The 25159-nt window shown below is 30.3% G+C and overlaps 1 long non-coding RNA gene across 1 annotated transcript; it reads right to left on the bottom strand.

Annotated features, from left to right (window-relative positions):
- Positions 1–11323: 11323 nt before the first annotated feature.
- LOC124885500 lies at positions 11324–12736 on the bottom strand. The gene is made up of 2 exons (XR_007042610.1): positions 12495–12736; positions 11324–12034 (listed from the first exon to the last, which is right to left on the bottom strand). It is a non-coding gene; the product is annotated as an uncharacterized LOC124885500 (long non-coding RNA).
- Positions 12737–25159: the final 12423 nt, after the last annotated feature.

Below are 25159 nucleotides of genomic sequence, written 5' to 3' on the forward strand. Positions count from 1 at the left end.
AAAAATCAAACTTTGAAGGAAATGATAAATGCCTTACTTATAAGTTTTGGTTTACCGCAAAACTTGTGGGGGGAGGCTATCCTTACAGCCAATCGTATACTCAATAGAGTTCTCCATAGTAAGACACAATCAATTCCTTATGAAAAATAAAAAGGAAGGAAACCCAAGTTGAAATATTTCCAAGTATAGGGGTGTCTAGCAAAAGTCCAAGTTCTTATGCCTAAAAAGGTTAAGATAGGACCTAAGACGATGGACTGCGTGTTCATAGGATATGGTAAAAGTAGTAAAGCATGTCAATTTTTAGTTCATAAATTCAAACATCTGGATATAAATGAAAATATGGTAATTGAATCAGATAATGCTAAATTCTTTGAGAATATTTACTCGTATAAAACTAGACATGAACAATATACTGGATGATCTAAACGACCTCGAGATGAACCAAGTGAGAATGTACATAGTAAAGGGAATCCAAGACGTAGTACACGTCAAAGAACGTCCACTTCATTTGGATCATATTTTGTAACATTTCTCTTAGAAAATGAGCCTCAAACGTTTAAAGAAGCGATGTCGTCGTCAGACTCATCCTTTTAGAAAGAGGCAGTCAATAGTGAGATTGATTCCATCTTAAGCAACCATACATGAGAATTGGTTGATCTTCCTCCAGGAAATAAACCTTTAGGTTCTAAATGGATCTTCAAAAGGAAAATGAAAGCGGATGGTACTATTGTCAAATACAAGGAAAGACTTGTAGTAAAAGGCTTCAAATAGAAAGAAGGCCTTGATTACTTTGATACATACTTGCCAGTAATAAGGATAACATCGATTCGAATGTTAATTGCCTTGGCAGCGGTATATGATCTTGAAATAAATCAAATGGATGTGAAAATCACATTTCTAAATGGATAGTTGGAGGAAGAAATTTACATGGAACAGTCTGAGGGTTTTGTGGTTCCAGGAAATAAGAATAAGGTGTGTAAACTTACTAAGTAATTGTATGAACTAAATCAAGCACCTAAACAAAGGTATTCGAAGTTTGACCAAACCATGTTGGCAAACGGGTTCAAGATAAAAGAATGTGATAAATGCGTTTACATTAAAGACACTCCGAATCACCAAGTCACTATTTGTTTATATGTGGATGATATGTTGATCATCAGTAGAAATATTTCTGACATAAATGCAACGAAATGAATGCTCTAGAGCAAGTTTGATATGAAAGACCTTGGAGTTGTGGATGTGATATTAGGTATAAGAATCCATAGAACTCTTCAAGGGTTGGCATTATCACAGTCTCATTATATCAAAAATATACTTGACAAATTTTAAGTATATAGAATTCGGTATTGCCAAGACTTCTTTAGATGTGAGCTGTGCACTTCGAAAGAATGAAGGTAAAAGTGACTCACAATTGGAGTACGCAAGAGTATTGGGATGTTTAATGTATATAATGAACTGTACACGACCAGACATAGCATGCGCTATCAGTAAGTTGAGTCGGTACACAAGTAATCCCAACAAAACTTATTGGATGGCAATGAAAAGAGTTTTGGGGTATCTTAAATACACTCAAGACTATGTTTTGCATTATAATAAATATCCCGTGGTACTTGAAGGATATAGTAATGCAAATTGGATCACCGGGTCGAACGAACTAAAATCCACAAGTGGATATGTATTTAGTATCGGTGGAGGAGTAGTCTCTTGGAAATCATCCAAACAGACTTGTGTTGTTCACTCTACAATGGAATCTGAATTTATCGCATTGGATAAAGCCGGTGAAGAAGCAGAATGACTCCAGAATTTCTTGGAAGATATTTCTTATTGGCCCAAACCAGTGGCACCAGTATGTATACACTGTGATAGCCAAGCGGCAATAGGTAGGGCAGGGAGCATGATATACAACGGTAAATCTTGTCACATATAATGGAGATATAACACCGTTAGAGAATTTCTCTCTAGTGAAATTATCACTGTTAACTATGTAAAGTCAAAGGATAATGTGTCGGATCCACTTACAAAAGGCCTATCTAGAGAAGGAGTGAAAAGGACATCCAAGGGAATGGGTTTAAGGCCTAGGACAAGTCAGCATAGCGGTAACTCTACCTAGCAGACTGGAGATCCCAAGAGTTAGGTTCAAGGAGATCAAACAAAGTTATGTCTAAAAGGTTCAACATTGTCTTACCCAACCCATTTTCATGATGTAGACAATGTTTAGTAAACAAGGATAAGACTTAAGGTGAAAAGTCTTTTAATGATTATCTAAATTTGACAGATTTGACCAAATAGTTTAATCTATAGGATTGAACGTTTAGAAATCACCTATGTGAGGATGAAGTGGAAGCCGCTTCAAGGAAAATGTTAGCAAAGGCCTATTTTCTAAGCTCTCATGAAACTGGGACGTATTCATGGCTGAAAAGAACAAAATCATGAGAATCATGAATGGTAAAAGGATGGTTGTGTGACATGTGTTGACTAGGTATACATTAAAGATCAACGGTTTAAAGATATTAAATCTACCGATTGACCGAGTGCATCCGATGCATGTTCACTACAAAAAGTTCAAAGGGAAATCCACTTATCCAGATGCAATCAGTCTTTGCTTGATGATCACACACTTGTCCAAAAATTTTTTATGAAAAATAGCCATTCCCCATTCATGTGGGGGATTGTTGGGTTAAAGTATATGAGAAGTGTGAATGAAAAATGGAGGAAACCAAGTGAAAAAAAAACATAGAGAAGAAAACACTAAAATGGAAAGTGCACTCTAAAATGGAACGTCTAATATTTCTCCCACATTGGTGGGAGAAGGTGACTTTCAAGTGTTTATATTAAGAAACACTTATTCCACTTGGTAAGTGAGGCAAGAAATAATAGATGCCTCGCGCCGTCGTCGTCGTCGCTCGTTCGGCTTCAGCTTTGGCTTTGGCTTCGGCTTACAATTGACAGAAATTTAATCTGAAGGGAAAATAAAAATGCAGTAAATTTTTTCTGTATTTTGATCCCCCATTTATATGCATGCATGCACTGTTTCGAACTGATGCTTCGAACTGATGCTTCAGAAGGATGTAATCCTTCAACGAAATGACACACTGATTCATGAAAAGACATGCCGGTTCGAAAAAAATGCATTCTTTGGACGAACAGACATGATTTTCCAGAAAAGGTCACACCTTTAAAGTGAACCATTGCCACTTTTCAGAAGAGGCATATGAAGGCTATATAAACCTGTTTTCATCCACAGGTTGATATACGAATTTTCTGAAATAAAAAAAAAACTCTCTTCTTGTCTTCAAAAACCATTCTATGTGATCAATCAAACCGTTGAGTGAGTTCATAGAATCCAACAATTTGAGGTACCGCTATTGTTCGGATTGAAGGCCATTTATCCCGGGAGGAAGATTCCATAACCTTGGGTACAATGAGCGGAATTATTCCCTAAGGACACTCTGTAAAGTCGGGGGACTTGGCCTTAAAAGTCTATTTCATCTCTTTTCTGAATCTTAACACACTTTTTAGATAGATTATTCATAATCAAGTGTTGAAGGTGTTACGGAACTTCATAAGTGTTTTTGTCTTGGACTTGAACTAGTGTTGCAGTTTGTGTTTCTTATAAACAGATTCTTGTACCCGAATACACTATTTCTAACAATGACTACTTTATTCTAAAAATGTTAATTGCCACCACCTAGGGCTATGACAAAAGACAATTACATAATACTTCATGCGTAACATGTTCGTAGTCTCATCTTTCGGCAAGAGTAAATTCGTAAAAGAGAAAGCAAAGGATAAAATGGTGTTATACCTTCCAACCATTTCGAAAAAACTCAGGACTGCCCATGATATTACCACATATCATCACAGGGCTTTTCACAGACTGTAAAAGAAATGTGGAAAACAAATCAGTCCTCAAATTATCAATCTACCCACTAAGTTGAAATATTCACATGTAACATGTTCAAAGTGAATAGTGATGCAAAAGCTCTGAAAGTCAGTAACAATATTCTAGTAATTTAAAATATTATGTCTTAAAATAAAAAGTTTGCTCCACATGCTCTCTCTGTAAGTTGATAAAGTAAATGGTGATTCAATACACTAAATCAGTTTGTCTTGGATACCTTCTCATAGTGTGGATGTTCTAAATTGAAACCTCATGGGGGATGGCCTAGTGGTTGTGGCAGGGAAGAACAACCTAAAATCCTAGGTTTGAATCTCGGCAATGACTATTGGTGTGAGCTTATCTGCTAGAGAGCAGGATTACCTTGGGAACCGTGCATGTAGGTTAGACAGGTTGCTCGCTAAATCTGTCTAGGTAAATGTTCACTGATTCAAATATTATTAATGTAAAATAAAAAAATGTTCTAAATTTACTACTGAAAGATTAAAAAGGGCATCTGATATAATTGAAAGATTAATAGGAAGAAATCTAGTTCCATAAGCATCTTATATTCATAAGTCTTTTGGGAAAAAAACAAGTTGTTAGATTGATATTGATCGAAAAGTGTCTATTATAAGGATTTGAATTGTAAAAGTAAAAAAAATAGTGGGAAAGATGCCACATCAAATTGAAACAATATACTCCCTCCGTTTAAAAAATATGATTAACTTTAATTTAAGGTGACAAGATTCAAAACTTTCTTTATTTTCTTAAACTTTGTGTCAAGTCAAAATACATTTTTTTTCTTTTTTTTTAAACAGAGGGAGTAATATTGTTCTAGTTTTATCAAAGAAACTATCTAGAATCAAACTAGTTAAACTGTACCTCTTTTTCAAACAACACCTCATAATAGTGAGATATAAAAGAGTACAGACAATAATATTTAAAAATGGTGAAACCCATCCCACATCACTGGCATCCAAGAAGAAGAAAAGATCACCCCATAATTGTCACAATTCTAACTTAATTGAAAACTGATCAATTAACTTTTCACAGGAAAGAAGAAATAGCATTTCAACTTAAGCAAATAGTTAATATTCTGCTGTTATAACCGAATATACCCGAGGGCTAGTGTGCACGGTTCAAACTTGATGAACAATGAGTTTTTTCCTCTACTCTTCCCACTCAAGTACCTTGCTTTTGTATGGGACAAGATCAAACCCATGATGTAACCCCCTAAACCCACACATCACATGTTGTGCTCTTACCACTAGACAAAGTCTGCGGCAACTGAAGCAAATAATTTATTTTCTTAAAATAGATCAAAATAAAGTATTTCCTACAACTGAAGTCCTGACCATGTAAACTTCTACGTACCCCTCCAAAAATGGAAAGATGTAAATAATATATTAAGCAGTGAAGCGGAGGAGAGACAACATAACCAACTATGATGGTATCTGTAATGCCCTTTCCAACTATTCGTATTATGTTTAAAAGACCCTACGTGATTATTTTAAAACATAGATAAGTGTCATGATCATTCACCTTCTGTGTAAAGTGTTTTCAATACGAATCATGGTCATAGGAAGCACTTAGAGCAAAGTTGAGTTGAGAACACTTATGTCGATTGAGTTTTAGTATCCAATCCTATAAGGGTCAAATTTAAATAAGTGTAACTCCTAGAATATAACGAGTTAGGTTTCCTACTATAAATTAAATGAAAGATTTTTGAGTCTTCTTCCAACCCATCTGATTTCACGTTAATCCGATATCGAAGTAGAAAGTTGTGCTCATTTTACTTGGGAGTGTCTGTCTGTCAACTAGGTGACGACTAAGTTGAAGAGTCGTCAACTCAAGTTGTCAATCTTAACCAGTAAATGGCAAAATTCAGCTAGATATTGACGACTATGGCGATGAGTTGTCACCAAACTGATGAGCCGTCAACCTAAGTCGTCAACTGAAGAATTCCTGAGATTTTTTTTGTTTCCTTAGGGATATTTTGGTCTTTTCCTCACCTCAAATCCTACCCTCATGACTTAAATAACCCTATAAATTAAACGTTATATACTCATCAATTATTAATTTTTCAATGTTCATTCTCCTCTCCATTCTCAAAAGAAAGAAGTTCGGATTTTTTCCTAAAGTTCAACTTCCAAGGATCTAAATTCATGTTTTCCTTAAAGAAATTAAGAAATTCAGGTATGAGGGGTTTGAGCAAGGATAGCCTTCGATCCTTATGCCCAAAAGCTTTGATTTTATAATTGAATTCATGTGATTTCAATCAGGGTTCATATTAGATTATGTTGAAATTATGACACTATCATGTGATTTAAAGTTCAATTTGGACAAGAATTTATCTTTACTCATGCTTTTACATACCTGATTATTATTATGAGATGAATTTCATTATTTTGACATGAAGTTTCACAAGTTGATGAAAGATTTCAATCTACGCATTGAGTTAGATATTTTGATATGAAGTTTCTATGAGATAATGAATGATTTCAAGTTTAAGCATAATAAGTTACTGAGTTTACAAGTTCAAGTTTATAAGTTCGAATTACAAGGATTACATCATGATTAAATTTCAGTTTTGATCTTATGATCTAAGATAAGAGATGAAATCTGCATGTTTCCTCATGAATATGATTTAAGTAAGATGAGCATAGTTGGTTTTCAACTCATAAACCCATATGTTATTTCAAGGTGGATTTCATAAGTATGAGCATATAAGTATATGTTTTGGGAGTAGTATTTAGCACCAAGAAGGGAATGTGCGTTTAGCGCATCCTATTCTCTAGAAACTACATGTCACCATAGGTTTAGAGGCCTCGCTAGAGAGTGTCCCCCTTTTCCCAATATGGGCTAAGTTTAGTGATCGCTCTAAGTTAGAGTTCTAATCCGATGACAAGGGTAGAACAAATCTCCTCAATGTGGATAAGACGTTGGATTCAATGACATCTCACATGGTTTATGTCGGTTATAAGAATCTCCCATAAAAGTAAAGATTTTAGAAACTAAGTATAATGACTCACTAAGCTTATCAGATTATGCTTTATTATGCATGATTTATGATATTTGAACTTTCAGTTTTATTCATGATCAAGGTCAGTCCTTTTACACTTAGCATACATGATTTAAAAGTATGTTCAACTTCAGTTTTACTTATTGCATTCACCCCCACATACTCAATACATTCTAGAAGTACTGACCACATATACATCTGTGTAGCTACATTGTTTCCAAATGTAGGTACCAGTTGTAGCCCACACATCATAATCAGACAGTTCGCAGCCTCCAGCCAGCAAGTGATGAGCTCTTTTGATTCGAGAACTCGAGTCAGCCATAGTTTCAATATCATTTTTATTCAGTCGTATTGATTAGAAATAGTTGGGTTCATGTCGGCTACCTTCATTCAGTATTATAGAGGCTTTATAGACAGTCAGTTAGAGTTAATGCATTTAATTTCAGTTTTTTTATATAACTAGAGCGTGAATGTTTTAAATAGTTTTGTATTTAACATGATTAGCTAAAGACATCTCTTTCGCTTATTACTTTCTGTTTTATGTATTTTATTTAGTTTTTCACAAGTTATGCTAGTATCATGGGTTTGCTTAGGACCACTTGTAGTTCTAAGCACCATGTAATGTTAGGGGTAGTCTCGAAGCGTTACAGTATCGTACTTGCACATTGCTCACTTCCATTAAAATCATCTTCACTTTCTTTCAGTCCTCTTACCTTTACTACAAAAACTTTCCATACATTTTATTTATCACTAATACAAGAGGAGGGGGGATAAAACACGCGGACCATAATAGAAGAGCCACAGAAAGCAAGCTAATTAAAAAAGCCCAACATACACTCAGATGCACAAGGTCAAAATAAAACAAATTCAGTAGAAGGCCCAACGCATTGATAAATATAGACATATACATTCTTTCTTATAAGCTTAATGGCCAGTTCTTTCCTTGTCCAAGCTTTTGTTATAATATATGCCACAATCTAACAATCTTAAAATAGTAGCTTCTACTAGTAATCTTCATGTTTACTGAAATTCATGTGAATGTATTATTTTCTGAACTTCGCTCTATGAACATAAACCATTTCTATACATTTTTGTACTTCTCAAACACTTCAAGGATACTTAGCTAACTGTAGTGTTTTCAGATGAAAAATCAGCATTAGCTCATCAAAGAAAACAATCCAACCTGACTTACAAAAGGTATAACTTGCAAGATCTATTCTTAAATTTTAGGGAGATCAAATATCCAATGCATTACTATATGATGCACAATTAGACTAAAAAGTAGGAACATATTAGTCTATAAATCAAAGTACAAACATGATATATATAACTCACTAAAGCATGTTGATGTCGCCCAAAATTACACTTGCAAGAAAGTATAGTTCAATCATTGTCAAATAAAGAACCCAATAAAGGTTGGGGTCGAACCCACAAGGAATAGGACAAATTTCTATCACAAATTTGTTGAAGTAGTCGGAAAGTGCAGAAAGTAAATGAGGATTTTGTGAGAACAGTAGTTGTAGTAACAAATCTTGAATACTTTAGGTTAAAATCAATATTAGATAAATACTAGGACCATGTTCCCCCTGACTTCCTTACTCCACGGACTTATCGTGCTTATCGAACAATTGTTATGTCTTGCATGCAGAATCTAACAAGTTATGTATCACCAGGCGTCTTTGGAACACCTTTGATAAATTTCACCTATCTCCTTTCGAGTCTCAGAGTGTTGCATTACTAACTCTTATCCTGGATTCCAGATTAACTATCTCTTTTGGTTCTTAAGTAAATTAGATGAAGGTTGATAGTTTCAAATTACTGTTGTGATCTTCTTTAGAAAATCACAATACATGTAAGAACATTAATCAAGAAAGACTTTGCACTTCCTCTACTTCGTTAATCTATCAGGGTTCCCACAACCCTATTTAAGAGGTTTAGCCGGCTCATGTTTGTAAGATAATCCATGGAATTCTTAATAGAAAACATATGAACAATCTCACAATAGAATAAGAATAAAAGCTAGAATCACAAATTAATATCCAACCGTAAAAATCAAAAACAAGGATTCCAAGATCAAAAGTGTATCTTAGAATCAATATAATGTTGTAAGTATAAGGAGTACATAAACTAATAACAATACATCAATAGAACATTTATAGAATACACCAAAACCCTAAAAATCCTAACCAAAATAAAATAGAAAAACTAAAGTGGCACCTACTTATGGACCCACTTACGGGTCGTAAGTACTACCTACGAACCCTAGGTGGGCCGTAGGTCTCAGGTGAAATCAACAGTTTTAGATCTTCTACTTGTGAGGATACTTATGAGAGGCGTACATACCACTTAATTACGCCCCATAAATAACCTTCGTAACTCTCAGACACAAAATTCAAACTTTCAGAACTTGACTCTATCACCTATGATGCCACTTACGAGGGGTGTAAGGCCCACTTATGGCCTGTAAGTGGGTCCATAAGTGGGATCCTCGTGACACTTCAACTCTTTTTCTCCTCTTGTGCTCCAAACCTTGTTTTTCATCAAAACAAACACAAAAACACGTCACACTTAAAAAAGAAGGACCTAAGTACTTGCACAATTTTTAGTTTTAAGCATCAAAAGAATCATTAAAAATCATGGCACATCACATGTCAAATTGTGTGTCTTAAAGGTACATAGTAAATTTGAGATTAGATTTGTAGTTAAACTAAAGTTTACAAGTTACAGTACATCAATTTCAGAACATATAGAAGGAAAAAACAGATAAAAGCCCTACAAAACTTGACAATAAAGGAAATCAACTTCATATCAAGAGTCTCAAGATTTTGCTACTACTAGAATACCTCAACAGAAAAGAGAAGAGACTTGGCATCAATACCAACAAGGTAAGAGTGGTGCTACCTGTCGCTTCTTCAACACTTCTCTTGTCATATTCATTATCAAAACTGTATTGTCGCTCATAGAAAACTATTGCCATTAAGTTTGTACCTTTAATATTACAACTCACTTGGTGAAATAACTGAAACCTAAAGAAAAACCACATGATTTATCGATCTAAAATTGGAAAAATGGATCGGCTGGAGAAGATGTGTATAATCTACCCGAGTGTAATGACCTTATAGGTTATTTTCTCAATTTACATGACTTTCTGACATTTTGAGCCTTTCCACCTACAGGTCATTTATGACTTGCCAGAATTGTCAATTTAATTTTTGAACTGTCCGCCTAGATTTTAGGCTCATTTCCCTTTTTTAAAGCTTTTGCTTATTAGTATTTGGTATCGGGCCAAGAATCTTAGTAGATGGCCTCAGATGAAAATTTTGACATCACCATCAACTCTGACATATTGATTTTAGGTTGGGGGACCCTTGGTTTAAGTTTCGAGGCTTTCAAACTCATTTTGGGCTATTGAATGGATTGTGTAAAAATGAAACTATAGATATAGGCCCCACACTTAGTTGAAACAATCTTGGATGAAAGTTTCAATGATTCCATTAAGTTTGGAATATCGAATTTGGTATGTTAGCATACTTCATTTGCCCACATGGAGTTCTAAATGAATCTCGACCACTCAATTGAAGTTCATTTTAGACTTGGCAAAAATATGGTGAATGGCACCTGATAGGATTGCTTAAGCGTTTATTGGGCCACTCTAGCGCTATGCGCTTTAGCGCCCATAGGCCATTTTAACGGCTCTGGCCTATTAGCAGTGGTGTGCTTTAGCACCTAATGGCCGAAAAAGTGGTGCCTGCTTTAGCGTCATGGGCCGCTTTAGCGGCACCTCTGTATACTGCCAGGCCGCTAAAGCAGTCGAGATGCCGCTTTAGTGTTCAGGTGTCCTCTTTAGCAGCACCTGTAGCCCTTTTAATCCCATTTTCTCCACCTAATTTTTCACCATTTTAAAACTAAATTGAGAGCTCAAAGAGAGGAAAGAAGTGGGAAATCATCCGTATAAGTTAAGGTAAGCTAAACTGATTCTCCTTGGTCATTTTCCATTAGCTTTACCTTCACTTTCCATCCTAATTCGTGGTAAATTCTTAGAAATTAGATGATGAATTCCTAAACTTTAAGTGTTAATTTGAGACCCAATTAGTTCTCCATTTGTGCTCAACTTTCGAGCACATATTTCTTTTCTTTTGAGGGACCTCATGACAAATTCAGTTTTGGATTCTATTTACGGATCCCGCGGGCCTCTCTTGACCCAAAATTTGATCCGATCCTTAATATAGAAATATGTATATCATTTTACTCCTAACAATGTGTAGATTACTGTGTTGATATCATGACGATATTTCGAGATTTTTGAGTGAAGATGGGTGATTTGTGGGCAATACAATCTCTCCATTACAAGGACGAAAACATCGTTTATATAGTTGTAGTATTTTTTTCATCTAGTAAATGAGGGAGTTGTGGATATGAAGTGGGGAAGATGAATGCTTTAGAGGTTACATATATTATATGAGTTACAATACATAAAGAGGTAGAATAATGGTAGAAGTTACAAAAAACTTATTCGGACATTCTTACCACTAACTCATAAATTAAAGACATAAAAATAATGAGAGTAAAGGAATATTAAGTGGTAGAATTATGGATTAATAAAGTGAGATGTTACAACAGTTATCACAAACTAATGACCACCACTTTCTTCACTTTATATTATCCATAAATTATCACGCAATTTAATTTTAATATTAAAATGCACCAACATAATTGTATATTGTATACAATTGTCCGCATCTTTTGCTCAGTCAAGTTTTTGATCGAATTAGAGCCACCATACCAAACAAGCTTAAGTTAACCTAGGAGGTCGTAATGTCCATCACCGCAGAGACAATCTATCCGTAACAGAAGAGAAGTTGTTGAAGAATTCAATGAGGCATCTACCTGCTACACTGAGTTGGAGAAGAAGCTAGATGAAGCTCGTAAAGCAGAGATTTTGAGATTGTTGAAAGACTCAGTGAGAATCTTGCTTCCGCAGATAAACAAAAATAACAATTGCTCATCCTTCTCAGAGATGTCAAGGCATACTATAATGTCATTGACACTAAGATGCAGGTGGGTCTTGACGCCCTTATTCAAGCTGAGACGACTACTTGAATCACCGTTTTGAGCATAAAGATTCCATTGACCTGTAAAAAGTGGGCCTAATCATTAGAGATTGAGCAATACATCTAAGAAATTATTCCATCGAAGTATTCTCTTCTGAATGCAGGAATAGCAATATGAACTAAATTTTCAGTCCAAGCCAAGGAACGTATGCCAAAAAGTCCTGACAAATAATGATTCAGATGAGATTTGGCATTTTTGAATCAAGGAATGCTCGATTTCCATTTCGGTTGTAGATGTAACAAACCTGCTTAAGCATATGGCAGAAAAAAATAATAAAAAAAGAGTGCTCATATGGAAAAAACAATAGAAAAAGAGTGCTCGTATAGAGATCTTGATTTGTGCATAAATTGATTGTGTACCGCTACTGATAAACATCAAAATAATCGATATTTATCGGGCTAAGAGCCACCTCTCGAGTAAAACTTCCACAGCTGGTTAACCAAAATGAGGATCCCAAATTGTATGAGCAGTAGGTCGTACCTGTAAAGGTTTTTGATCCCCTTATTCAAGCTGAGAAGGAATTTGTTTATCCAGAGGTGTGATGTTGAATTGGATGCACATTATAGATTGCTAAAAATATGATCTTTTCTTGTTTAAAAAAATGCCCGTGGAACTTTGTCTTAAGCAATATTTATGTGAGCATTATATAGTTTTGTCAATTAATCATTCAACTAATCTCTAGTCTCAAGAGCGTTTATTAATCCTCTGTATCTTGTCCTTTCTTTTTGTGTTTATTACGCTCCAATAGTGAATAGTTTATTTTTTAAGACAAACTAGGGGTTCTCTTAAAGTTGATTTCTTAAACCTCACATTTTATTTCTACACAGCAGTGCACATATCTCTTGTCAAGAGAGGATCTTTGACAAACACAAGACCAAATGCAAGTCTAATAACGAGAAGTATTTTAAAAATATTGAGTTAATCTAATTCAATTTAGCTTTAAATTATATTAGTTAATTTGAATCTTGAGAAGTGAAAAGTTTCACATAAATTGTTAATAAGAGGGTAATATTATTTTAATATTAAAAAATTTTAGATCAACTAAATTTTGTGTATATAAGTTCATGAATCCTTCCTTAATTGAAAAACTATCTAATACCACGAAAAGGGTTGAAAATCATGTGCTATTCCTTTTAGGTGTAGAAATCTTTATAATTTATTTTAGAGTTGTATAATAGATAGAAAGTGACCACAAAATTGAAAAAATCAAACTAGAAAACAGATACTTAGTGCAACTAAAATTCCATTAGATTTTTGGAGTTTCATTCTATGACATTTTTTTTATAATATTTGAACTATACATAAGTTTATCTTATTTAAATCCTTTTCTTTTTGAATTATGCATATGTCCACGTAGACGCGCACTTAAATAGGATCCCCTTTGCAAATACAGTTCTCATCCTTATTTATAAAAAGTCAAGATAAACTTCTTATTCTTAGAGATAATTCCTCGTTAATCATTGAGATGTAATGATAGGCCACGTTGAATTTTCCCTTCATGGAGTGTTGATTGTTGTTTTACACTGCCCTAGTGTTTATAAGTATTTGTGCAATTGATTGACGCGATATACGTCTGCAACATACATATACTTAAATTACCAAAACGTATATTTTGACCATTCAAATTAATGTAATATTACAGATATTGTAACTTGTAATGTCAATTGTGATGTTATATACTTCATTCATTTTGTATGTCATTATATTGATGTAGCGCACACATGCAATACATGTATTCTAAATTAGTATACAATAAAAATTGGGCGAAATATTACACTCTTTTCCCCTTTTTAGGTGGATTCTTTTAAATATTGAGATTGCCAAAATTGATAAATGTAGAGGATCTCTCTGGTTCAACAAACTATTTATAAATAAATACGGACAAAAAAGATAAAAAAAAAAAAAAAAAAACATGCTTATGCCAAGTTCTCTGTGCATAAGGTAAGTTCATATTTGTGTTAAAGGTATTCAAATAACATGATTAAGTTAAGTTCTTTGTGTATAAGGTAAGTGTATATTTGTGTTAAATATATTCAAAATATTTATTTATTTTATCGGTATAAGTGTATTTATAAAGTATTTATAATCAATTAAAGATCATCTATATATATCAATTTTGACGGATATCGAAGTTTAGCTCTATCCAATAAACTACTTAAAACTGAAAAAAAATATATATCAATTGAATATGTTTTTTCTCTAATCATTATAAATATTTTTTCAATCCCATCCCGAGAAATTTTATTTTGAGTAATATATTACTACGGAAAAATTTCAGAAATAGCAACTCTGTAGCCTTAATTATAACTTTTATAGCAACAGTTTCATAATTACGAAAAATAGCAAATTGTATTTGTATTTAAGTAAAATGTTGCTATATAAATACATATACAAATATATATGTATTACTCATAAATATATATGTACAACTGAAAAATACATATTCTTCTATTACTATGAAGTGGGTAAAATATTGCTACTTTTGCTCTAAATTGTAATTTTGAAAAAGTGTTGCTATTTATTGTAATTATAGTCTTAAGGATGCTAGTTTCTGTAATTTTTCCTATTACTAATATATAAGTGACAATGTAGTTGCTGAAGTAGGCAGCTTGGGACGACATGTCTGCTTCAGCAGCTTCAATCGTGATTTTACTATATCATCCTTAATTAATTATTATAAGTCATTTATGCATTAGAAAATTAATAATATTTAATTAAAAAAGTAAAGTAGATACTTATGACATGTCTGCTTCAACTGTTTCAATCGTGATTTTACGATATCATCCTTAATTAATTATTATAAGTCATTTACGTATTAAAAATTAATAATATTTAATTTTAAAAAGTAAATAGATATTTATGACATGTCTGCTTCAGCTGCTTCAACCGTGATTTTACTCTATCATTCCTAATTAAATATTATAAGTCATTTATGTATTAGAAAATTAATAGTATCTAACTAAAAAGGTATAATAAACATTCATAATATGTCTGGTTCAACTGCTCCAATCGTGATTTTATTGTATCACCCCTAATTAATTATTATAGATCATCTAAGCAATAAAAAATTGATAATATTTTATAAAAAAAAAAAGATAAAATAGAAACAAAATCATAAGTTAACTCTTGACGTTTTAAATTAACTTGACGACTTATATGTGATCCACTTAAAAAAAAATTTCACAAGTACTTTTTATAGTAATTTTACTATATCGCTTCTGATTAGTTAAATATTGATGTTTTAAATTAACTTACTTGATGACTTATATGAGGTTCACTTAAATTTTTTCACAAGTATTTTTTATAATAATTTTATTATATCACTTCTAAATAGTTATTACAAGTCATTTAAGTATTAGATTATAAATAATATTCAATAACAAGAATAAAATAGATTAAAAAAATATAAATTAAAAATGTTAGGATGAAGTGTTTTGCAATAGTAATATCTGTGTCAAAAAGAAAATATGAAAGTAGTACATCTACTGAGATCTAAATGATTAGATCCAAATAAAAAATTAAATACATAGTTACGAGCTAAGATCTGAATGATCAAATATCAATTTTTATTAGGTACAAATAAATGAAGAATAAAATACGTAAACAAGGAAATTAGATTTTAATTTTTAAACTACTTTTTGTTTCGGTAGTCGACATGTTTGCCGACCATTGCTTGCTCCATGATTTTTCTGTATCACCCCTAATTAATTATTATATGTCATTTACGTATTAGAAAATTAATAATATTTAATAAAAAAGTAAAATAGACATTTATGACATGTCTGTTGCAGCTACTTCAACGGTAATTTTACTATATCACCTCTAATTAATTATTATAAGTCATCTAAGTATTAAAATATCAATAATATTTAATAAAAAAGATAAAATAGAAATAAAATAAAAAATTAACGTTTGATGCTTTAAATTAACTTGACATCTTATATGAGGCCGCTTAAATTATTTTCACAAGTATTTTTATGGCAATTTGCTATATTACTTCTAGTTAGTTATTATGAGTCTTTTGAGACATGTCTACTTCGTTATTTCAATCGTGATATTTACTTGACTCTCGAAATTATATTAGTGTTACTTAAATTGAAACAGAAGAAGAAGTATTGTAAATCAGAATAATTAAAAACTTACATTATTTAAAACTATTTTTTTTTATGCCACTTCATGTATAAATTATAAATATATTTCCTTAACAATTAATGAAAGATCTAAATTTTAGGTGGTAAAATTTCCGGGAGAATATAAACTGGGATTAAATTTCTAAATACAGTCATATTATATATAAATAGATCAATACTTTTTTTGATGATTTATTTCAGTGTTTTCATAATAATTTAAAAAGTATAATCTTAACATGTTGGGCCCGTGCTCAGCACGAGCCTATCGCCACTAGTCTAATTATATATGGCAAGAACATTTGCGTGAGGAATAGATCTGATTGCCAGTATAACTGGTGGGCTCTCGTATCATGTCCCAATATGGGAGGGGACGTGGTACGGTATCAATGTCTATCAACTTGCATCGAGCAAATTAATTATGTCAGCACCAACTAAAACTATAACTAAGTTAAAGTGTCCTGGTGTGTGTATTGTAGTACACAATGAACTCGAAATAATTCAAATTGATCATATTTTGAACTTAAATTTCGGGAAAGATATTATATTGCTCATAAGCGCAACTATCATGTCGTTTGATATCAAGGTTACACAAGTATCATACTTTGAACTTAATCATGTCGTTTGATACCAAGGTTATACAAGTATCATATTTTAAACTTAATCATGTCGTTCGCTCATAAGTACAACTATCATACTCCATATTAAGCGTACTGAGTTCATGTTATGATACCAAGGTTACTGGGTTAACAACAACTATTGATCTGAGAATAAGCAATAGAACCAAATCCAGGTTAGAGTAGTGGGCTTGAGGACGATTCCATCAAAAGGGATAATGGTATGTGATTCAGGCATTATGTATTTATCGAGAAAAGAGTTTGATTCTTGTCATTTTCATTGTCAAAGTATAAGTTTGTCATCCCCATTCTTATTTCTTTCATTGAGCAATTTTATATTTTTGATGTAGTTCAATTTTTTTTGATTGTTGTATTTGCAATCCAGTTCTTATTAATAAAGTGAGAAATTTAAATTTGTTATTTTCTCCGTTTAAAAAAGAATGATCTACTTTAACTTGACACAAAGTTTAAGAAAATAAAGAAGACTTTTAAATCTTGTGGCCTTAAATTAAAGTAGTGTCAAATGTACCAAAATGTTATTTAATCTTGTGGTCATAAACATGATATGTGGAAAGTTAAAATTAAAGTATTGCCAAAAAAAAAAAGGAATCATTCTTTTTTAAACAGATAAAAAGAAAAATAGTTTATTCTTTTTGAAATAGAGGAAGTAAAATTTAGATGTACCTTATACCATACTCTACATCCCTCTTTGAATATAATACTAGAAAATTCATACCCATAATCACAACAAAAATAATTATTTATGACACAATCATATCAACTGATTTATTCTTACTTTGCACCGTGATGCCTTAATTGTGATAAAATAATTATTTATGAAACAGTTATTTCAACTGATTTATTCCTACTCTATACCACCGTCTCATAGATTGATAAAGTGAAAATAGAATACAATCATAATAGAAATCTCTTTTTTTTTCCTTGGAACAGGTGTCTTACTCGTTTTATCTTCATGGCTTACGTGAGCAACACCAAATTCGTCAATTTTATATTTTATTCATAGTATCAAAGTACCTCTGAAGGATATAGTGTTCATAACATACAATGAAAGATGAAAAGCAATCTTGAACAAATTTACTTGTGTTTGAAATTTAGTCACATCTAAACGATGAATTTCAAGACAACCCTGATGATAAGAGTTGTAGATCAGATTATTTTACTGTATAAAGATTTGATGTGTATCTACATAGAAGCCTCTCTATAATATATATATATATATATATATATATAAATTATTAAAATATGCAAATAGATGTTAACATGATTGTTATATCTATTTAAATGTTATGAATAAATATTGTATAAAAATAACAAATTATATGAACTTATATAGCAATTGACATTAAAACAAAAGCAAGATTCATTTAAATGATAAAAATAAACGTGATAAATATTACAATATATCTCTTCATAAATGAAATTATTGATGTATGCATACCTTATAAATATCTTTGTAGTAGAGAGACTTTTTCTGATAAACCACCGGCTAACTTATAAAATTAGGATTCAAAAGTTATGCTTTCAGACTCAAGATAATTTTCAATATAACACATGTTTTATCACTGCCTCAAATGGATAGAGAGACCATTCTCAATAGATATCCATAATCTAGATCAGGATAGCATTATTAGATATGGATTAAAAGTAAAAAGATCAAACATATCTTTTAAATTGTTGAATGAGACTGAAGAAACTACTGTGCTTGAAAAATCTAGGCAACAGTGTGGTGGAGGATTTATTAAAATTCCTAACAATAAAACAATTCTTTTCTCTTCTTCAAGAATTTACTGCAATAAAGATATCAATGTTCGTACCCCATATTAAGAAAATATTACGAAAAGAAAATACAACAATGAAGAAAACATGTCATTTAGTAAGAAAAACAATGGATAGTGTTCAGAGAAATAATACATGAAATAATGTGGTAACTAAAACATAATATATAATAGAGGGTAATAGACATCAAAAGCAAGAAAATACATATATAAAGTTAAATTTACGACAGACACAATGCTCTCAAACTCTCGTCAGACTCCCACTAAATCTAAACCTACCAAAAAATAAGTCAAAATATAACCACCTACTAACCTTCTACCCTAATCTATGACCTTCACACCCTCCTATCTAATGCACTTGTATGAAAAATTATAAATTTATGAAAATAAACATACTACGGGCGTGCAACAATATTAAAACTAAATTACACATAAAAACTTCAAATTACAAAATTAAGATTCATAAATAAAAAAGAATTTAACCTTTCATAAATCAAACTCTTCTTAACGACTCAATTGTGATAGTTGGAGTTGGACAGTTAAATCAGCCAAGGATGTGAGAAGAAAAATAAGACTTTGAATCTTAGCAGATAGTTTTGAGAAAAAGACAGCTCAATATGGATACAGGAACAGAATAGTCATTAAAACAAAGCAAAGGTGATTTATCGTAACAAACAAGACTACTAAGGAATTTCTAATTGAGATTTTAAATAAATTTAAGTCTGACTATATTTAACTTAAAGGCATAATTGTGAGGAGAAAAAAACAAAACATCTTATACTGTAATTCCAAGCCTTCAACTTCTTGACAATAAAAATTAATAGAATAGAAAGAGAGTGACCAAACTGATCATGATAAAATCTAATCTTTTAAAATAAACATAGACAAGACATAGACACCCATCAAATATGACATAGAGTTTCTGGTCAACTGTAATATGATAGCAACAACTATTTGTGAGTTTCTGGTCAACTGTAATATGATAGCAATAACTATTTGTACCGTAAATTTATCATTATCCAAAGCACATGTACGTAACACTCCATTGAATAAATTTGATCATTGCAGAGAAAATAAATTTAGTAAAAGAAATTAAATTATCGCTTAAAAGACTTATTGATCAAATTTTGTGTGCACGATAACAATTAAAGCCTGTAGAAAAAAAGAAGGCAATCATTAGAGCTTATTATTATATGTTAAATCTTATAATTATTTACATGATTAAAAATAATGTAAGTAATTAAATTTTAAAACGGGTAAAGATCATATTTTTAATATTACTAATTCAACGGCACGTGCCTAGCACGTGTAGCCTTTGATTATTTAAAATTAGACGATTTTGTCTATTGCAAAGATTTTTAATGAAGTATAAAAAGTTCAGATCACTTCTCAAAGATCCTTCACACTTTAATATAATAATGTAAACATAACATATATTTTATTGTAAGTACATATATATCTTACCACCAGAAGTTTTAAGTGGTTAATGGATCCTCACCTTTGCATTTGTCAATACCTCTTTTTCTTGTTGTTAGAAACTAAGAGAGATGCATCGATTTGAACCATATTTGTACTACGGTTATTTTCTTATATTTAAAATATTTTCTTATTTTTAAAGTTGAATCTTTAGAAAATCTTCAATTATTTACTCAAAACTTTTAAAATTTTGGTACTTTTTACATTGTTCTTATTCTAATGCTTTTATATTTATTTTTAGATTTTTCAAATCTTCTTAAAATCAGTTTTACTTGATTTAGAATTCTTAAACTAATGAAAAAGGTATTAGTTGTCATAAATTTTGATGACTTCTAATAAGGAAAGGTTTTATTACAAATATTTAATTAACTAGTATTAGTACCCGCGTGATGCGCGGTCGATATTAAATGAAATTAATTATAGAAATTATTATCTTATTGATTTTATATAATAAAAAGTTTATTCAATATCATTCACATATTTGAAATTAATAAATTTATGCAATATGAAAAATAACTATTAAAATATTGAACTTAGTATCATTAGTTACGTAAAACTTAAACATTTTTATCGAAAATTAATATCTGCGTGCAAATAATATTATATTGTCATATAATTATTTAAGAATATTAGATAATATTGTGATCTATTCTGATTTATTTTGTAAGAAAATCATATAATTATAAAAGAAAATGCATATTTAACATAATTATTATTAGTTAAGTGACGTACTTCTTAATTTGGTTAAAAAAATAAAGTAGATTTTGTATTTCTTTGCACGATCTTAGTCATAGTATATTTTTTATAAATTTAAAATATTTTTGCCAAGGCAAATATTTTGAGCAAAGTCTCAATAAAAGTCAATTTTTTCTCTCTCATATTTTTTTATTACCATTTTTTTAACAAATAACTTATAACATTATCTAAGGTCCTAACATGTTTGCACGATTTCACAATGTTCACTTATTCTCTTATGATAATGGACCAACAAATATTAATGAATCTTATTGTATATTATTTTTTTGAATAAATGGTTTAGTCCTTCATAGGTTTGAATATTCACTTTTCAACTTTATTTTCGACCAAACCTATCATAATTTCTCAATTTACTCAATTTGAATGAAATTATAAATATTAATCACTATCAAAATCGAATTCCCTCCCATCTTAGAACATTCAACTAATACTTAACCCTTCATGTTCATCAGTACAATAAGATATTAATCTTATTCATCTTTATCCGTTATATTGTACAAAGTAGATCAAAATAATTATTGCACCAAAAGGTCTACAATATTCTAAAATTGGAGTTACAAATATAAAGATAAACATGATTGAATTCATTGCCTGTTTATATCAACTAAAACAAAAAATAAGAAAGTTTGTAGCATAATGTTTATAAATAACAAATGATAAATGACCTTTACTTTCACATTAGTACAATATGCTACGTAAAAGTACAATAATATTTGCAGTAAAAATTTAAATATAATGAATTTGAAAAAATCAATATTCATAAGTATTTGATTTATTCAATTTGAGCATTGTCCATTGAGCATCAGCCACAAGATACTCACCCAAATCTTAATCTTCGAGATATAGCTTTTGAGATAGTAATTCTAGTGTTGGGTAAATTTCATAGATAGTTATAGAACTATCAGTTTTTTACTAAGGTCACTTAACTATCATTCTTAATTCAATATCAACAAAACTTTTATACACTATTAAAATCACATAATTTAATTTATAAATTAATTGTTAATCATAACATATAAAAATATAGTATAGACAAATCAAGTATTAATCTTAATATATAAAAATATAATGGATTAATAATTTAGTATCATAGTTTATTAATTTTTGAAGTCATATTATTATCTCACTGAAATTTAAAGCAACAATATTTGCAATGCAAGAAAATCAACCATCTAATATCAATATTAGTTTCTTCATATTTAATGTATAACTTGTAAATTTTTGTGTTATTGCTAAAATTCTCATTTCACATTTTGACCAAGATAATTTTTATAAGTCCTTAAAAATGCATGATCACTAACTTAAATCTTCAAAGAGTACAAATTATATTTTTTTATAAAACATAAAGTACATGAATACTGGCTCATAAAATTTTCACCAAACATGTAGAAAATAAAATGAATATGCAACATAACCTGTATATTTAGTTGACTTGATAAATCAAGAAAAATCTATTTTAAAGCAATACTCAAAGTAAATTGAGATTCTAGAGATTATCAGGACAAGATAAGTTGTGGCAGAAATCACTTGCATAATTCATCTTCTCTAACATGTTATGGCAAGAATTAATTATCTTTTATTGAGTATAGCCTTCTTATATAGTGGTAAATTGTTATGGCATTAGAACTTCTAGATTAATTGCAGTTGATACAATATTCTTTTTCATATATATTTATGTGTGTGTGTGTATATATATATACACACATACATAATTGTTAATTGATTATACATTTTCTATTATATTTCTCAATCAATTTTTTCATGCTTCCTTAATTGACTTACATTGAATAAAATCATAAATACTTTTTATCATATAAATATTCATTTTATGGTAATACTTCAATTGCATTTATTCTAATTTACCAGTAAATCACACCTACATTTTATCATATAAAAATTATTATAAATTTTTATTGATATTTTTAATATTAAGAAATATTTATTCCTAATTCATTTTATTGATCTGCATTTTAAATTTTTATACAAGATAATTTAATTTTTTTAAATTAATTTTTTTCATCAAAACGAAGCATCTTTTTCAAATTTAATTATTTTAAAATCCAAAATTATTCGTACAAACACATATAAGGTTATATAATTGGTCAATTAAAGAATAACTTTGTAAGGCAAAATTTCATTTGACTTGGAATATTAATTAGGACTATGTAATTTTAATAGTTATTTTCGATAAACATTATGCAATCTTTTCTGTGTAGTAATATTCATTTTAAAAAAATTTCAATATTTATTTATTTTCAGTCTATCCTCCTTTTAAATCAAGACTATCATTCATTCATTCCCTAATATAGAATGATAGTGTAATTACTCATTGATAGTTATTCTTAGTTATGAAATTCCTTTCATTAAATATGAATGCATATTGTTTTAAGGGAAAGTTAACTAAATAAATTTATTAGATTGTTTATTACAAGTTATAGCAAAACTTTTTAGTTTTCAAGTTATAGCAACTTTCATTTAAAAAAAGTAGTTAAAAATAATTTTTTTATTTTTATAAAAATACAAAAAAGTAATTACTGAAAAGAAAAATAAAGATTTAATACAACTATATACAATATTTCTTCCTTAAATGTAGTTAACCTTAATTATTGATATCAATCCACCCCCAAATTCCTCTAACCATTTTTCTTTTCTCCTATTTTAATGCCTCCATTAAGAGTTTCCATCTTCATACACTATGTTCTTTTCCTACACGATTTAGTTGTTCCAGTAAATCAAATACGTAAGTTTTGTTTCTTTTCTCCTATTCTGCTCATTTGATGGTATTGATTTTGGTTGTCAGTTGATGACATGAGTGTTTAGTTTGAGAGTATTGTCTGTGTTCTTTAGCCGAATGATATTAATATTACCAGACAATCTCATCATTCACCCCATTACATAATTCAAGTAGTGTTGAATCCCATACACAGCGAAGCTAATTATACTGGTGGCTCAGCCTTATTTTACTGTTTTGGGTTGAATCTTTATTGTCTTTAGATGAATTCGTCATTGCTACTATCGTGCTAACTTCTTGTTATGGTGTTTATCAGAGGAATTGTAGGCCAACTCGAGGAACACTAGAAGGATTGATGCAATAGATGGATGTGTAACTAGATATTTTTATCAATAAAAGATGGATGTCATCGTATATGGTTGTGTAGATGGATTTTTGTATCAGTAAATGATGGATAATGTTTAAAAATGTATATCTCCATTATTTATTATGCATTTGTATATAAGGTTTTGAGTAATGAGAAATATGATAATTACTGGAACATCTGCTCTTTTGATGTTGATATCATCATACTATTCCACGGAATAACTGAAAATTGAAGGAAACGTATAGGCTCGAACACCTCTTGTTCTGAAAAGCACATGAATCCAATGCAATTTTTTGGTTCATTATTCTGGAGATCTCTTCTACTGTTTTTTTGAGGCAAGAAGTTTTCAATAGGGCCTTCTTGTTTGCAATAGCATATAAAATTTTAGATTGTGGCAAGGATCTTAAAACTATGGTGTCACAAAAAGGAATTATCTATGAAAAAATTAATTTGAGCTCCAATTTTTCCTATTAAAAGTCTAAGCGCGAAGGTCGTACTTTTATATTAAATTGATATTAAAATTGGTATCGATGAAATTTCACATATATCACATTTGTATTGAATAAGTTTTATTAATGTGACAATCGCTAAGAAAAATTATGTTTTATGTTACATAACTTTTTTAGTGTATGTAATGGATATTACATGAAAAACTATCACCGTAAATGTTGAAAATAAATTAATTGATAATTGTTTGATGTCAAATAATTTTTCGTTGCAATAAAAAAATAATCAGTATTACCCATAATTGATATTGGTGTTTGCGTTATGGCAAAAGAAGATGAAGAACATTATATAAATACTATGTTAAATATCAAAACTAAACTTTGTTCATACCAACAATCTTATAAAAATAAAGAGTAATGAGCACCAATAAACATCAAAATACAATTTTCATGTCAAATGTTACTAATTGCAGAATCGAAAAATGTATAATTTGATGTAGTTGATATCAAATTCAATACCATGTGATGCGACTTAGTTCATATCAATTTCATTCAACGATGTAAAATACGAAACAAGTGTTAAAGTAACACAACATTATATAAATACTACTTAATACGAAAAATAAACTTTGTTCAATATAGTTTTGAAGTTAGGCGCTTGAATTATTCATACTAAATAGCGTTAAGTTATATACATTGAAAGTATAAAAATATTCAATATAGTTTAATTTGCAATTGTATATGAAAATGTAAAAGTGATGATCAATTTGATAGTTTCATTTTGCAGAATTTTCAGAATCCTTGATGAAAATATTTTTGACATACACAA

This window comes from Capsicum annuum, chromosome 7, assembly GCF_002878395.1.
Source record: "Capsicum annuum cultivar UCD-10X-F1 chromosome 7, UCD10Xv1.1, whole genome shotgun sequence".
Classification (NCBI taxonomy): Eukaryota; Viridiplantae; Streptophyta; class Magnoliopsida; order Solanales; family Solanaceae; genus Capsicum; species Capsicum annuum.